At 43.5% G+C, this 16,853-nt stretch overlaps 1 protein-coding gene across 1 annotated transcript in view; it reads left to right on the top strand.

Moving 5' to 3' along the window:
- The first annotated feature begins 15,281 nt into the window (after positions 1-15,281).
- Positions 15,282-16,853, top strand: part of LOC147005975 (TBC1 domain family member 1-like) — a 38,973-nt gene continuing 37,401 nt past the window's right edge. The window contains exon 1 of the mRNA XM_085835188.1: positions 15,282-15,444. The gene's annotated coding sequence lies outside the window, so the exon portion shown is untranslated. The remainder of the gene's footprint in view (positions 15,445-16,853) is intronic.

The following is a 16,853-nucleotide window of genomic DNA, read 5'->3' as shown; positions in this document are numbered from 1 at the left end:
TTCCCAGAATCCCTATTGAATCAGTGTCACCCTGAAATTGCTGGGTGCTGTCTACCTTAATTAGTGCTGTGCTGTTGTCACTGTCGCGGAGATCAATGTCACAATTCTGCTCTATTAGAAGGGCAACCAGGTCAGGATGGCCATGCACACAAGCAAAGTGTAACATAGTTCTGTGAAAATGAAGAATTTTTAAGAATTTTAACAAAAATAGATCAAAACCACACAATTATTCAAGTAATTCTCATTAACTTGGGGCAGCCAAGTCAAAGAAATTTTTTGCTTCCAGTGTTGGAAACATGGCACATACATTCCTATATAGGAGGCAAGGATACCATCACTGAGCTGAATGCTTGATGTGTTAGTTACATTTCCATTGCTGCAATGAAATAACACAACCAAAGGAACATGGGGAGGAAGATAGAAATGGTCCTCACAGTCTGTCTTCTAATGGCCCTCAGAACCTTCCCAAGCCAGGCCTCCATCCACTAAATTACCCTCAACATTCTTAACAACCAAGCTCCTACAGAGCAGCTCACCAAGTATTGAAAATTCAGCGGAATTTCTTGCACAATATTCAAAAGTCCTTCTGCAATCCTCCTCCCCCCACACACCCACACCCACCTCACCCCACCCCACCCAAAAAAAAACATGGTCAGCCCTGTCATGTCAATCCCCTCTATGCTAGTACCAAGTTGTCATATTTAGGATTTCCACTGTGTGATGAAACACAATGACCAAAACTACTTGGGGATGAAAGGGCTTATTTCACAAAACTTTCTAGATAATAGTTCATCTCTAAAAGCTCTGAGGGTAGGAACTCCTGAAGGAAGGAGCTGATTACAGCAGGCTGTGGAGGAGGGCTGCTTACTAGCTTGCTCTCCATCTCTTCCTGAGCCTGATTTCTCATGGAAACCAGAACCACCAGCCCAGGGATGGCACAACCCACAATGAGCAGAGTCCACCATCAATCACTAAGTAAGGAAATGCACTATAGAATTGCCTACAACCAAATCTTTAGGAGAAATTGTTTCAGTTGAGGTTCCCTCCTCTCAGATGACTTTAGCTCGCTTCAAATTGACCTAAATCATCTAGCACAGTTGGCTAAAGTAACCGTTCTAAATTAGAACTTACCTCAATTTGGATTCTAATCCTACTTTAAACTCTGTTGCTACCCACTGTGTTATCCTCTCCATACCTAAGCCCCTCATGCATAAAAAGGGAATCAGAGTAAGCTCATCTCATAGGTCATAGTGGGATTATTGAACAAACACACATGCAAAGGATTTAGAGCAGTTTCTACCATGAAACTGCTCAGCGTTTAGATGTGTGGATATTTCTCTTTAAGACTTAGTCTTAAGCCGGGCATGGTGGCGCACACCTTTAATCCCAGCACTCGGGAGGCAGAGGCAGGCGAATTTCTGAGTTCGAGGCCAGCCTGGTCTACAGAGTGAGTTCCAGGACAGCCAGGGCTATACAGAGAAACCCTGTCTCAAAAAACCAAAAAAAAAAAAAAAAAAAAAAAAAAAAAAAGACGTAGTCTTGCAACAGAGCTCAGGCTGGTCTAGAATTCACCATGTGTGTCAGGAGTCTTAAACTTGCAACCTTCCCACTGTAGGCCACTGGTACCTGGCATCACAAGTGACCACACTCTGCCTGGCTCATGATACTCTGACAACGTTACACTAGCATGTGGCTTATAACTCATGATGTATTGAGCTTTACCTGATAGCAGGTTTTAGATTTCATAATTCATGAAGTGTGTAGGAATCATAACCAACTGTGCTTACTTTGAATCACAGGTGATATATTCTAAGGAACTCTGGGAGTTCAAGTCATAATATTTAATTACATTCAAGATGTGAGAAGAGGATATGATAATAGCAAGTGATTTCTGAACCTAACTATTTCTTTGATTTCTTAATCTTTCGCTAAAGAAAAACCAGGACTCAAATGACAAAGTATGGATAATTTTAGAGATGAATCAGTGGTTAAGAGCACTGACTGCTCTTCCAGAAGTCCTGAGTTCAAATCCCAGCAACCACATGGTGGCTCACAACCATCTATAATGGGATCTGGCACCGCCCTCTTCTGGCACAGTGCTATACATGCAATTCTCATATACATTATCTAGATTTATACAGTGTTAAGAAATGTGAAGGTTCAGCTGGGCATGGTGGCGCACGCCTTTAATCCCAGCACTCGGGAGGTAGAGGCAGATTTCTGAGTTTGGAGGCCAGCCTGGTGTACAAAGTGAGTTCCAGGACAGCCAGGGCTATACAGGGAAACCCTGTCTCAAAAAAAAAAGAAGAGAAAGAAGAAGAAGAAGAAGAAGAAGAAGAAGAAGAAGAAGAAGAAGAAGAAGAAGAAGAAGAAGAAGAAGAAGGAGGAGGAAGAGGAGGAGGAGGAGGAGGAGGAGGAGGAAGAGGAGGAGAAGGACGAGGAGGAGGAGGAAGAAATGTGAAGTTTCAATTACTGGATAGTAGTTTCAGATACTGGTATGATTTTTCCAAGTAACTACACTTTACAATTTTTTAATTCAGAAATGCTGCTAATTGAAAGGAAAGAGGTAAAGTTTCTATTGGACTTTAGACCCATTTCTCTAAACTTTCTACTCAGCTCAAGAAAATCTGCACAGAAGCTGTTGAACCTGTGCTTGAATTAGGGAAAGGCTGGAAGAAGCTGAAAAGGAGGGTGACCCTGTAGGAGGACCAGCAGTCTCAATTAACCTGGACCCCCAAGATCTCTCAAACACTGGACCACCAACCAGGCAGCATACACCAGCTGATATGAGGCCCCCAACACATATACAGCAGAGGACTGCCGGGTCTGGGTTCAGTCAGGGATGATTCACCTAACCCTCAAGAGACTGGAGGCTATAGGGAGTTTAGAGGTCTGGTTGGGTGGAGTTGGAGGAGTGGGGACATTCTCATGGAGACATGGGTTTGGGAAGGAGGTATGAGATGTGGAACAGTCCAAGGGTGTTCCAGGATGGGGGAATAAAATCTGGAGTGTAATTAATTAATTTAAAAAAGAACTACCAAAAAAAAAAAAAGGGAAAGGCATTTACAAGGCATAGAATAAGTATACTATATAACAGAAAATCCAAGTGAATTTGGTGAACTACTGAGTAAAGATAATAGATAAAGATTAGGAGTTCAATGACTTATGTTGAAAATTTTGGAGCATTTTAATAAATTTAATTATCAATTCTATTAATTATCACTCACAACCCATAAATCATGGAATGAGTAAGACTGCACTTACAGTTGTTTTATCATTAGGCCATAAGAAGTATAAATTAACATATTCTCTGTGATGATTCTCTTCCCATAATGAGGAAATAACATTGACAAAAGAATATATGAACTGCAAATGAATATATTAACTGCAAAACCTTTACATTAGCATTTGGGCTACTCTAGGTTAATTCTTTGGACTACACTCATTCATTGTCGTGTGTGTGTGTCTGTCTGTGTGTGTGTGTGTGTGTGTGTGTGTGTCTGTGAGGTTCTGAGTGCATATGAAAGTGCTTATTTGTGTTAGTGTTTGTGTATGCTTCAGCGTATGTGAGTGTATATGAGTGTATATGTGTCTTTGTGTCTGGATGTGTACATGTGGGTGTTCATGAGTGTGTGTGCATGTATGTCATGAGTGTACATATGGGTGCTCATGTGTGTGGGTGTTCATGGTGGTATATGTGCTTGTGTGCATGTGTTTATTAGTGTGTGTGCCTCTATGATTGTGGGCATGTGTGTGTGAGTGTGTCTATATATTTGTGTGTGAATGTAAGATTAAGGTTATATGTGTGTGTGCATGTGTGTGTGTGTGCCTATTTGCATTGTAGGCATGTGTGTTATATGTGTGTGTGTGTGTTTGTGTGTGTGCATGTGCTTGCATGTGTTCCTATGTATATTCTGGATAAATGATGTTATTAAATCTTTAAATTTCTGTTTTATTATTTCCACTTCAAGACACATTTAAGAAAAGTTTTTCATTTAAATAGTTGCAATATAGGTTATTCATGTTGTCATTTATTGAAATAAATATGTACTTCAATATTCAGGAAGCTATGTTGAATTGGTTTAAATGACAACTTGCCACAACTTAGAATCACCTGTAATCAGAGCCTTAACTGTGGGATTTCCCACATCAGGTTTGCTGTGTGGGGTGTCTATGGGGTATTCTTTGTTAATTTTTGTGAAAAGACACACTGTGTGTGCCAGTGTTCCATTGGCTGAGTAATGATACCCAACAGTGAGCAAATCGGTTGCTTTTGGGTTGGTAGTTTAGTTCCTGGGAGCTGGGGGGCAGGGGGATTCTGTTTGGTTGATATTGTCCTTTCTATTGGGTTGCAAATCCCTTCAGCAATTTTGGTTTAAAAATGGTTGGCTGGGAGCTTCAACATCTGTATTGGTCAGCTCTGGCAGAGCCTCTCAGGAGACAGCCATATCAGGCTGCTGTCAACAAGTGCTTCTTGGCATTAGCAATACTGTCTGGTTTCATGTCTACAGATGGGATGAATCCCCTCTCCCAGCCGGGTCCCTTCCTCTGGCCCCATGATTGCTTTCTTTTCCCTCCCAAGTAGGATTGAGGCATCCTCATTTGGGCCCTTCAGCTTGTTAACTTCTTGAGTTCTGAGGATTGTATACTGGGTATTCTGTACTTTTTTGGTTAATATCCACTTAATAGTGAGTTCATACCATGCATGCCCTTGGGGTCTGAGTTACCTCACTCAGGATGATATTTTCTAGTTCCATCCATGTGCCTACAAAACCCATGATGTCCTCACTCTTAATAGCCTAGTAATACTCCATTGTGTAAATGAACCACATTTTCTATATCTATCCTTCCACTGTGGGACATCTGGGTTGTTTTCAGCTTCAGGCTGTCACTAATAAGGCTTCTATGCACGTAGTGGAACATTTGCCCCTGTGGCATGGTAGGACATCTTTTGGATATATGCCCAAGAGTGGTATAGCTGGGTCTTCAGGTAGAAATTTTTCCAGGTTTCTGAGGAACTTCCAGATTAATTTCCAGAGTGGTTGTGCTGGTTAGCAGTCCTACCAGCAATGAAGGAGTGTTTCTCTTTGTCAACATCTCCATTAACATATGCTGTAATCTGAGTTTTGACCTTAGCCATTCTGACTGGTGTAATGTGGAATCTCAGGAACATTTTGATTTACATTTCCCTGATCACTCAGGACTTTGAACATTTCTTTGAGTGTTTCTTGACCATTTGAGAGTCCTCTGTTGTGAATTCTATTTAGATCAATAGCTCAATTTTTCATTAGGTTGTTTGGTTTTTGGTGGTTAGCTTCTTGAGTGTCTTTATATATTTTGAATATTAGTCTTCTCCAAATGATATAAACAATCAACAAAACCAAAACCTGGTTCCTTGAGAAAATCAACAAGATAGAAAAATATGTAGCGAAACTAACCAAAGGGCCCAGTGACAGTATCCAAATTATCAAAATCAGAAATGAAAATGGAGACATAACAACAGAAACTGAGGAAATTCAAATAATCATCAGATCATACTGCAAAAGCCAACACTCAACAAAACTGGAAAATCTAAGTGATATGGATGGTTTTTCTAAACAGACACCACATACCAAAGTTAAATCAAGAGCAGGTAAACTATCTAAACAGGACCATATCCCCTAAGGAAATAGAGGAAGTTATCTAAAAAAAGCAAAACAACAACAACAACAAAAACCTTCCCAAACAAAAATAGCCTAGGGCCAGAGAGTTTCAGTGCACAATTCTATGAGACCTTCAAAGAAGAGCTAATACCAATATTCCTAAAACTATTTCCTAAAATAGAGACAGAAGGAATACTACCCACTTCTTTCTATGAAACCACAATTACTCTGATACAATTACCACACAAGGACCCAAGCAAAACAGACAACTTCAGACTAATTTCTCTTATGACATAGATGCAAAAATACTCAGTAAAATTCTTACAAACCAAATTTAAGAACACAACAAAAACATCATTCACCACGATCAAATAGGCTTCATGCCAGGGGTGCAAGTTTGGTTCAATATACAAAAATCCATTAATTTAATCCACTATATAAACAAACTAAAAAAAATCACATGGTCATCTCATTAGGTTCTGTAAAAGCATTTGAAAAAAGACATCCCTTCATGTTTAAAATATTGGAGAGATCAGGAATTCATCACCCATTCCTAAACATAATAAAAGCAATATACATCAAAACAACAGCCAATAACCAATTAAATGAAGAGATTTTCACTTTTAAAGTTATACTCTCCTGCTCACTATTATGACTGCAGTCATTAAACCTCTTGAAAAACTTGTATAAATGGAAAGAAAGTAAGCCTGCATTGGAGATAAACATATTCTATAACTTATTTTCAGAAAACTGCAAATAAATAACGATGACTAATTGTTTTAGTGTATATAATAACCTGATTAATTAACAAACCTTCAGCTTTTCATTTACAATTGTTTTATGAATCTAAAGGGATTGGGTGTTTGGAGAGTATATCAATATACAGAACAAATAGGTTGTGAAAATTATTACATGTACCATATTTATAATCTGGCTCTTTCCAAGAAACTTCATGAGTTCATGGCAGAAATCACAGATAAGGAAAAAAACCAAGATGCCATCTTACTAGGATGGCATATCAGATGTGAATTTTTTGTGATGCACAGATTGAGAAAATGATGTGAAACAAACCACTCCATACAAAATTGCTGAGGGAACCAAAGCTATAGTATAGTTTTCAGATGATGAAAAACACGAAGAAATATCAAGGTCAAGTAGGAGTAAAGGGGATGCAGCCTGTGTGGCTCTCCACAGGCCAAGGAAAGCTAAACCTTCCAGAAGATAAATCATGTGGTCCTGCATGTCCGGCGTGGGCTACAAGATGAGACCATAGTTTCAAAACCCTGAAATTCAACTAGAGCTAGCCTTTGAAAATGACTCCAAGATTAAAGTTAGCATTGTAGGAGTACACGTTGGTTCTCTGTATACTTCCCATGGGTGTACTCAGACTCCAAATTGAAAGGGTGCTTATTACTTAAAGCAAGTTACTTGGGAGATTTAAGGAATAAATGTATTAACACATGCATGAAAGTAAAGTCACCTACTATAGAGCCTAGGAGAGAAACAGGAAAAGAGGAGGGTTGGATATCAAAACATTAAGAAATTCAAGAACCAAGGGAGTTCTGTGGTACACAGCTCTAGGTCTGCAGTGCCTGCCTCCTCTGACTTCATGGAGCAATAGAAGAACTGCCAAGCACTGAGATTACCAGGACACCTTAGTGACAAAGGTCACCAGCACTGAAAACATTGGCAGATCCCTCCTAGTCCTAGTCCTTGGGGCTACTTAGGGAAGCTGACACTTTCTTTCTCCACCTACCTCCCAGCCTGCCCCTTTCCCCTGACTCCCAGCCCCAGTCACCTGTTTTTCTTGTCTCGGTCATTGATGCCATTTTGCCCAAGTTCGAGTCTGCGCTGAACCGTGGCAACATGACCCAGGCTAGCAGCCTTGTGGATCTTGCTGAAGGCTTTGTAGCTTTTGGGCTGTCTGAGGGAATGGAAGCTAGTAGCACTCCATTGTGTCCTCCCAGGGTCTGGGAAGAACTCCCTCTGGCTGGTGGAGGATTGCCTTTGGTTCCAGCAGCACAGGAAACTCATGGCAGAGCTCCCCACCCACCCACCCACCTGGAGTCACCCCGGCCCTTCCCCTCCCTCTTGGCCCTTGGCCACTCTCAGAATCAACACACTGATGTAGATCCGAGAGTAAATCTTGTCAACACTGCCAGCAAAACCAGGACAAAGCTCCCACAAAGAAGGTCAGTAGGATATAGTCCAGGTAGCATGGGTTCTAGGATCAACTGAAGGCTGTTCCACTGTTGCCAAGCAACGCATCTAAACACAGGCATGCGCACTCTGACCAATGGGAAAGCTGAAGTTCAACAACTGTGATAGAGGTTCTCAGCATACTTGCTGTGCATGCACAAGACCTGATCTGGAAAATTGGCTTGCTAGCTCAAATTATCATGGCCTTTATTAGAGACTCCTCAAGTCTGCACAGGTTTAGTCTCAAGGACACTTTCTTAAACTTCTCAATCACCCTGCCCTTTGTTTTCATTTCTAAGGAAAAAAAGCCACTGAGCCCCCACTGTGGTCTATGGGGACTTAGCTGGGTCACCAGGACAGGAAGATGACTTTGGTGGCTCCAGAATCACTGACAAGAGCATGGAATGTTTATCTCTGTACTTAATAGCCAGCAGGTCAAAGAAGAGGTAAAGAAAAACATCAAAGACTTTATAGAATTAAATGAAAGTGAAAGCACAACATACCCAAATTTATGGGACACAATGAAATCAGTGCTAAGAGGAAAGATCATAGCACTAAGTGCCTTCATTAAAAAAACAATGGAGATTATTTGTAATAACAACCTAAATGTACACCTGAAAGTTCTAGGAAAAAAAAAAAAAGCAAACACACTGAATAGCAGTAGACACCAAAAATAATCAAACTCAGGATGGAAATCAATCTATCTTCTTTTAGGTTTGTTGAAGGATTTCTTTCTTGCTTTTTCTAGGGTATAGTTTCCCTCCTTGTGTTGGAGTTTTCTTTTCATTTCCTTTGAATGCTGGATTCGTGGAAAGATAATGTGTGAATTTGGTTTTGTCGTGGAATACTTTGGTTTCTTCATCAAATTGAGAGTTTGGCCGGGTATAGTAGCCTGGGCTGGCATTTGTGTTCTCTTAGTGTCTGTATAACATCTGTCCAGGATCTTCTGTCTTTCATAGTCTCTGGTGAAAAGTCTGGTGTAATTCTGATAGGCCTGCCTTTTATGTTACTTGACCCTTCTCCCTTACTGCTTTTAATATTCTATCTTTATTTAGTGCATTTGTTGTTCTGATTATTATGTGTCGGGAGGAATTTCTTTTCTGGTCCAGTCTATTTGGAGTTCTGTAGGCCTTTTGTATGTTCATGGGCATCTCTTTCTTTAGGTTTAGGAAGTTTTCTTCTATAATTTTTTTGAAGATATTAGCTGGTCCTTTAAGTTGAAAATCTTCATTCTCATCAACTCCTATTATCTGTAGATTTGGTCTTCTCATTGTGTCCTGTGTTTCCTAACTGTTTTGAGTTAGAATCCTTTTGCTTTTTGTATTTTCTTTTATTGTTGTGCCGATGTTCTCTATGGAATCCTCTGCACCTGAGATTCTCTCTTTCATCTCTTGTATTCTGTTGCTGATACTGGCATCTATGGTTCCAGATTTCTTTCCCAGGGTTTCTATCTCCAGAGTTGCCTCACTGTGGGTTTTCTTTATTGTGTCTACTTCCCTTTTTAGGTCTAGTATGGTTTTGTTCATTTCCATCACCTGTTTGGATGTGTTTTCCTGTTTTTCTTTAAGGACTTCTACCTGTTTGGTTGTGTTTTCCTGTTTTTCTTTTAGGACTTGTAACTCTTTAGCAGTGTTCTCCTGTATTTCTTTAAGTGAGTTGTTAAAGTCCTTCTTGATGTCCTCTACCATCATCATGAGTTATGCTTTTAAATCCGGGTCTAGCTTCTCATTTGTGATGGGGTGCCCGGGACTAGGTGGGGTGGGAGTGCTGATAATGGTGAGTGGTCTTAATTTCTGTTAGTAGGATTCTTACATTTGCCTTTTGCCATCTGGTGTGTCTCTGGAGCTAGTTGTTATAGTTGTATCTGGTTAGAGCTAGTTCCTCAGGTGATTATGTTAGCCTCTATCAGCAGACCTGGGAGACTAGCTCTATCCTTAGTTTCAGTGGTCAGAGTACTCTCTGCAGGCAAGCTCTCCTCTTGCAGGGAAGGTGCCCAGATATCTGGTGTTCGAACCTGCCTCCTGGAAGAAGTTGTGTTCCACTCACCAGAGGTCTTAAGATCCCATGAAGGGTCCTGTGAGGACCTTGGGGGTGTCCAGAAACTCCACACACATGGAACCCCTGCTGCTGGAATGAACAGGAAGGGACTTGAGCCCCTGATCAGGCCGGGTTATCTGCTTCTTTAATTAATGCAGTCTTAGGTTCTGAGAGATTGGCTTGGAGCAGGTGCTGTGTTCCACTCACCAGAGGTCTTAGGATCCCATGGGGGATCCTGTGCACTTCCTTGCGGGTGTTCGGGGACTCCCCGGGCCAGAAAACCCGGTGCTGCAGTGGACCGGAAGGGACTTGTGCCCTGATCAGGCTGGGTTCCATCTGAATGCATTGTATAAAACAAACCTATTCCTGGCCCTGCTACTAAGTATTATTTACTCTATTTTCGGCTTTTAGGATGGAAGCTGCAGTGAACTCTCTTGTGCATAGCTCCTGAAGCACTCACATAAAAGGTATTGCAAGGGAAATAATGGGGACAACACTATTGGGTCACAGGGTCTAAGCACCACAGCGACAGCAGATATCCTCAAGTTTCTCTCCTGAGATGCATCCAGGTCATAGCCATGGAACTGGAGCACAAGAGAATGCCTTTCCAGGACACCAACAGCATTCTTACACTTCTGCTAAATGATGGATACAGAACACTCTCTGACTGTGGCCTAATTCCTACTGCTAGGACACATTTAAAACATATTATACCTACCCCAAGACTCTATGTCTTCTGTGAAATAATGTAATCTCAATTCAAAGGACAAAAGCAACAAAGACCAGCTTCTCCCACGTGCTGTGGCTCTGAAATGTCTCTCACCATCTTAAAACACAACCAACCGTCCCTCGTTTTCTCCAGCTGTGCAACAATGAAAAGGAAGCCTATGGGGAGGAGGAGGAGGCTCTCTAGCTTCTGTGTCTAAGCAGCCCCATAAGGGTCCCCTGGGTCAGAGGGTGCTCACCTGCTTTGGCTCCCCAGTGTGGCAGTGCTCTTTTTGCTTCTCTTCATATAAGCACCTCAGAAAAGAAGTAATTCATTCATTCTCTCGCTGCTCATTTCTTGGTCTCAATTTCTTTTGGGAGGGAAAAATCAGAAACATAAACATTACATTTCTGTTTTTATTGTGGACAAAACTGCAGTGTGCTAACAGCATGCACCCAGGAATGAGTGCTTTTCTTCCATGACCACACTAGGGGGCACCAGTCTCCCTAAGAGTGCAGGCAATTGTTTAATGGAGGGCAGAGCTAACAGGGCTATATTTAGGCGTCATCTTCCATGTCCTTTTACCCAAGATAAAAATTTTAACGTCAAATAGTGGGGGTCAAAATAGTTAATAAATAAACAGCTTTTAAAAAGAGATAAAACAAAATCTATGTAAACACTCAGAGTCAAGTCATAATGGTTACACATTTATAAACTCTTAAGATTATGGATCTAGAAAGGACTCTTCAGTTGGATCCAGGGTCACACTGTTACATGGTGAGTGTTCCCGTCATGGGGCACCTGTGTGTGCCCCTGTGAGGCAGACACTTTGATGAACACCTGTATGCCAAGTTCTCAGTCTTCCTCCCACGCCCTCCTCTCCCCTCCTCTGTCTCTCTCCCTCCCTTTCTACCCCCTCTCTGGTCCTTTAGCTCTCCTTTTCAAAAGTTCATAAGGACTTTTAATTTGCCAGCAGTGGCAAGGCACACTGCTTAACAAATGAGAACATGCAGGTTTTAGTTACCACTCATTCCATCTTGCCATAGTGGCACATAAAATACTGTGGGCTCTCCCCTCCACCTTCCAATCTTTGCATTTGAATTATCAGCCAAAGGGTATTTTCAGAAGTCATCTAATTCAACACATTCATTTCTGTGAATGAAAATAAAACCAATTGCCCAAATCACCCCAGAGAGACACAGAGTTCCTGGCTATCCACCTTGTTCTTCTCTAACTCCAGGCTGTAGCCTGCCTTTGAACAGGTCAGGAGTGATGAGGTGATGGATCAGCTACACAGGCAGCAGAGTCTGTGTCAGTGCCACTACTGGCTAATGTCTTCCCAGCTAACAAAGAGACAGGGTCGTTATCCTTAGAGTCACAAGCATTAATGATAAGGAAAGCTTAATCCAGAATTCTGATAACCCAGACTTCCAGAAAAGGTATTTGGAATTGCAAGGTTTAAAGGTTGATAAGATGCCTCAGTGGATAAAGGCACTCACTGCCAACCATCTGACCTGAGTCTGATCACAGGAGCTATGCAGTGGAACTCTGAGTGCTCGTGCACACACATACCAACAACAGAGATCCAGAGAGAGGGGGGCAAAACTTCAAACTGGCAGAAAATGAAGTCACAAGCAGGCATGGGGGAGTACTGCAGGAGCCAGGAGACTCCCAGTGAACTCATTAACCAACCCGGGCAATGGCTGCAGTGCAGCAGAAATGCATTCTCTGTGGTGTCACACAGAGTCAAGAAATAAATACTTCCTCAAAATCACTGTGAAGTATGGCGACGTTACCCTCCCACTGCCTTCAAGAAGATCAGGGATGTGTCACCACCCTAAAATCTCTCCTGTGGTTCACCATTTTCTACAGTGGTTAAACCACTACTTCTTTCAATTTTTATTCATATCCATTAATCAGCGTGAGAACCACAAAGATGATTATGAATCAAGTTGAGTAGCATCGCTATGCGGTCAATAATTGGTTCACAGTCAGAGGTGCCAGGAGCTGGGATGGCAGTTACCAGGGGCAGTGATATCCAGGACAGTGACAGGTGCATTCAGCAGCAGAGAAAAGGCTCCATGCTCACCCTCGGTGCTGACCACAATGGTGAATACAGCATCCACTTGTGTGCTTTTCTATAAATGTGTTATATATCAATTTAAACATTCAAACCCAGGCAAGCTGCTTGGAAAAAGTACCAAAAGTTAGTTTCTCAACCTTGTTTCCCCAAGTGTCCTCTAGAGTACCATAAAAGCAACAGAGAAACCTCTGACACTGATAGAGAGTAAGCAAACACTGAGAAAGCTTAAGATGCTGCAAGGACACCAGGTAGGCCATGCTTTGCTGTGAGGACACCAGATAAGCCATGCTTTGCTGCAAAGACATCAGGTAAGCCATGCTTTGCTGCAAGAATACCACGTAAGCCACGCTTTGCTTGAATAACACGCTCAGGATTTAACTAAAGACTTGGAGCCTATGTTTTTACTATCACTGCTGCAATGTCAGCTTGAAGGCAGGTATTTCTGCTGAAGATGGCTAGTATAATCTGGGGCACTTAAAAAGATTAGGACAAGCCAGCATTGGTGGCACATGATTTTAATGCCAGCACTCGGGAGGCAGAGGCAGGTGGATTTCTGAGTTCGAGGCCAGTCTGGTCTACAGAGAGTGAGTTCCAGGACAGCCAGGGCTACACACAGAAACCCTACCTCAGAAAAAACAAAAACAAAACAAAACAAAACAAAACCTGAAAAACAAAACAAAAAAAACTCAAAAAAGATTAGGACAGCATGAGAACAGCAGGAGAAGAGAGAAAGACCCTGTGATGTCACTGCCACAGGTGACCCCTGCTCCTGTTTGAAATATCCTGTCAAGCACCTTGTAAATAAAATGGTAGTTGTGTGGCGTCCTGCAGTCTTTCAGGTGATGGCAGGCTAACACCCCAGAGCCCGCCCGCTATTGAGTACTCTGAGGGTTCAAGGTCAGCCACCATCATCTTCAGCACGTTTGCCTAGTTATTATTTAAGCGTTCTCCTAAAGAAACACTTAGTATGATAGGCAACATTACTAACGACACAGTATGTATTATTGCTAATGGTAATTACATTGGCTTTATAATAATTGACCTTTGGGAGAGCTTTTCAGAAATAAATTACCCTCCAGGAAAATTACATCACATTTTTACAAGATCTTTTTAACCTATGTGAATTTTCAAATACGTTAGTAGGGACAGTCACTGATTAGTGACCAAGATTAGAAAAACCATGAAATGGATCACAGGTCCCCCAATGGAGGAGCTAGGGAAAGTACTCAAGGAGCTGAAGGGATCTGCAATCCTATTGGTAGAACAACAATATGAACTAACCAGTACCCCCACCCCCACCCCCGGAGCTCGTGTCTCTAGCTGAATATGAATCAGAAGATGGCCTAGTTGGCTTTTGTGATCTCTCAACTCATGACAAGATCCTAAGTGTCCACACAATCAGCGTGATGCTTTGTGAAAGGGATGCGGACAATGAGAGGTGAATTCCCTCCTCACTCAGGGCTCTCTAGAAAAGCCTTGTAGTCAAGAATTCTGGCTTCCTTAAACACCCAGGTGTGGGATATAGGGATGCTTCAGTTTCTTCAAAGCTGTTCACTATGATTGTCTCACACTCCAGGAGGGGCCTTGATTTTTTTGCCAACTCTCCCAAGAGGTCCTAAATCCTAGAAGCAAGTCTGGGTTGGCTTGAAGGTGGATTCTGCTTTCACATCGAGGCCTGGGATACATGCAGCTCAACCTCACTGCCCGCCTGAAGGCACAGACACCCACTTAGGAGCCTGACTTGCTGCCCACATGATTTGTTACCAATCCATTTGGAGACAACTTGTTAAGTGGCAACAGATAACTAACAATTGATAAGATGCCAGATATTTGGTGACTACTAAAATACATTGAAGGTCTTTCACATTCGAAGTGGAAGGAAGAGGATTCATGGGCTGGGTTGGCCAGGGGGCAGAGGTATTGTGAGCACTCCTCTGCATCAGGTGCTATACAGACCTCTGGGCTTTTATTTTCTCAATGTGGAAGTTGGGAGCATCTGGATTGGAAAGTCAGTTTAACTCTTGTAGCAGCCATGATTTCACCCTGCCTCACTGCCTCACTTTACCTCCAGGTTGGAGAGGCCCTTTGCCCGTGCACCAGGTAGCTGGGTTTTACGAAGCCATACCATACATACAAGGACCATGGGTAACACTGCCGCATTTGTCCCCCGCTATCCCTAGAAGTTAGGAAGAAATGCAGTGGGGTTGGGAGCAACCCTTGGAAATCTGGGATGCTTGTTGTTTCAGCTCTGGTTTTGAAAAAAACAGGAGGGAGATCCACGGGGTGGAAAGCAGGGCAGCCAGGCGTTCTCTCCAATTCTGTGGTATTAAAAATCCAATCAGAGGATGAAAGCGAGAGACTAAGATTTCTGAAGTTGTAACGAAAAGCCCCGGACACCGTGCGAAGCTTAGAGACTCTCAGTCAACAGGAACTGAACCTCCCGGGCTTCCGCAGGGGGCGACCCCAGCACATCCCAACTTCCCGCGTTAGCAGGTCCGGGTGGGCGGGGCTGGGGCGTGCCCATCCGAGGGGCGGGGCCGGAGGAGCCCCTGCATCCCCGCCCCCTCCCCCGCGCTCCCCGCCCACTTCCCTGACGCGCGCGGGGAGAGGATCCCGCAAGCTGGCCGCTGTCTCGGGACGATGCCCGCACCCCGTCGCGCCGCGAGCCCGCCCCCGGCCGTCAGCAGGCCCACGGGCCGGCGTGTGTGAGCAGGAGCGGCGGGCGAGGAGCCGCTGCTGGGCCCGCGATGTCACCATTGTTCAGCTGGGTGGCCAAGGTATGCGGCGGCGGACTAGAGCTACCGTGGGCGGACGCTCCAACTGCGGGATCGCGGCGCGGGGTGGGGGGAGGCGGACACCAGGCCGTTGGAGCGAGCGCCGAGCCACTTTTCATTCTTTCCTCCTCTCAGCCCCGCGAGCCAGCCTCCCAGAAGGCGTCGCGCCTGTTTCCCAGGCTGGGGAGACTGAGGCACAGCCCCAGGACCAGGTGTAGTCCCAGACTGTGGGACCGACCTTGGTATCCAGGATCCTCTTTCCTTGGGGCGGCTGGAGTGGGTCGCCGAGGATGTTGCCTGCCTTTTAGGTTTTAAACCTGCTGCTTTCAGAGGACAAGCTCCGAGATCACGGTGTATGAAAATGTAAGTTTCTGTCTGCACAAAGTTTTATGACAGCAACACTCGCGCTTTCAGAGCCGAGCCTTAGAGATCCAGGCCTGCGCACAGTGGCTTAACCTGAAAAAGTTGCTGGAGTTGCCAAGATTCCCTCCAGCCTTACCTGGGTTCTGTGTGTTTTCACTTTTTGACTGATGGCTTTTCTCCAGCCATGAAAGATGCCCAGTTCCTTTTGTGGGGTCTCAGTCTGTCTGTCTGCCTGTCTGTCTGTCTCTGTCTCTGTCTCTGTCTCTGTCTCTGTCTCTCTCTCTGTCTCTCTGTGTGTGTGTGTGTGTGTGTGTGTATGTGTCTGTAGTTTAACTTAAACCTGTTAGCTTGTCTCTAACTCTTTATAGGTAATTAAGTAGGGGTTATAGATCCAGTTATGTGAGACGTTCAGTGTGTGTGTGTGTGTGTGTGTGTGTGTGTGGTGTGTTTTCCTAATTACATTTCTCTGAATGTAATGGGGGCAGATGTGGTTTCTTCGCCTTTCATTAGGGTAACAACGTGGAGACGGAAACTAGATAAGTGTTAGTTATGAGATGACACCAAGAAGCATCATTCCAACCCCGAGTCCTCACCAGGATCACTTCCAGAAGCTGTGGTTATACTTTATGTACAAGGTCAAAATTAAATACAACCTAGATGGGAAAGGTTTCCTAGGGTTTTTTTTTTAAACAAACACACCATTGCTGTGCTTTTAGTGAGACATGAATTAGAGCGTTGGTACCAGTATGCATTGACTAAAAGGTGGGGCAGGGCTTTGAGGACAGTTTCTTCATGAATCTTCCTAGGGACACTTGTCTCCCGTCCCCCATACAAACGTACAAAGGACCGTCTCAAGCCTCATCATTTTTAGACTAAACCTGCAGACATTCCCCCAGCCAAGAGCTTTGAGCTTGTCTGATGATTGACTCTTTGCCTCTGGGTATCTGTTGGTGAAAGCTGACCTCAGAAAACCTGCCTGCCCATAAGGAATGTGCCTTGGGCTGTTGCTAGTGTCACAGGATGTTGAGTATATGTGTATATAGCAGTTG

Source organism: Mus caroli, unplaced genomic scaffold, assembly GCF_978045245.1.
Source record: "Mus caroli unplaced genomic scaffold, Mus_caroli_1 scaffold_2, whole genome shotgun sequence".
Taxonomy (NCBI): Eukaryota; Metazoa; Chordata; class Mammalia; order Rodentia; family Muridae; genus Mus; species Mus caroli.
The sequence above is the reverse complement of the archived record's forward strand: the minus strand, read 5'-3'. Positions and strand labels throughout refer to the sequence as shown.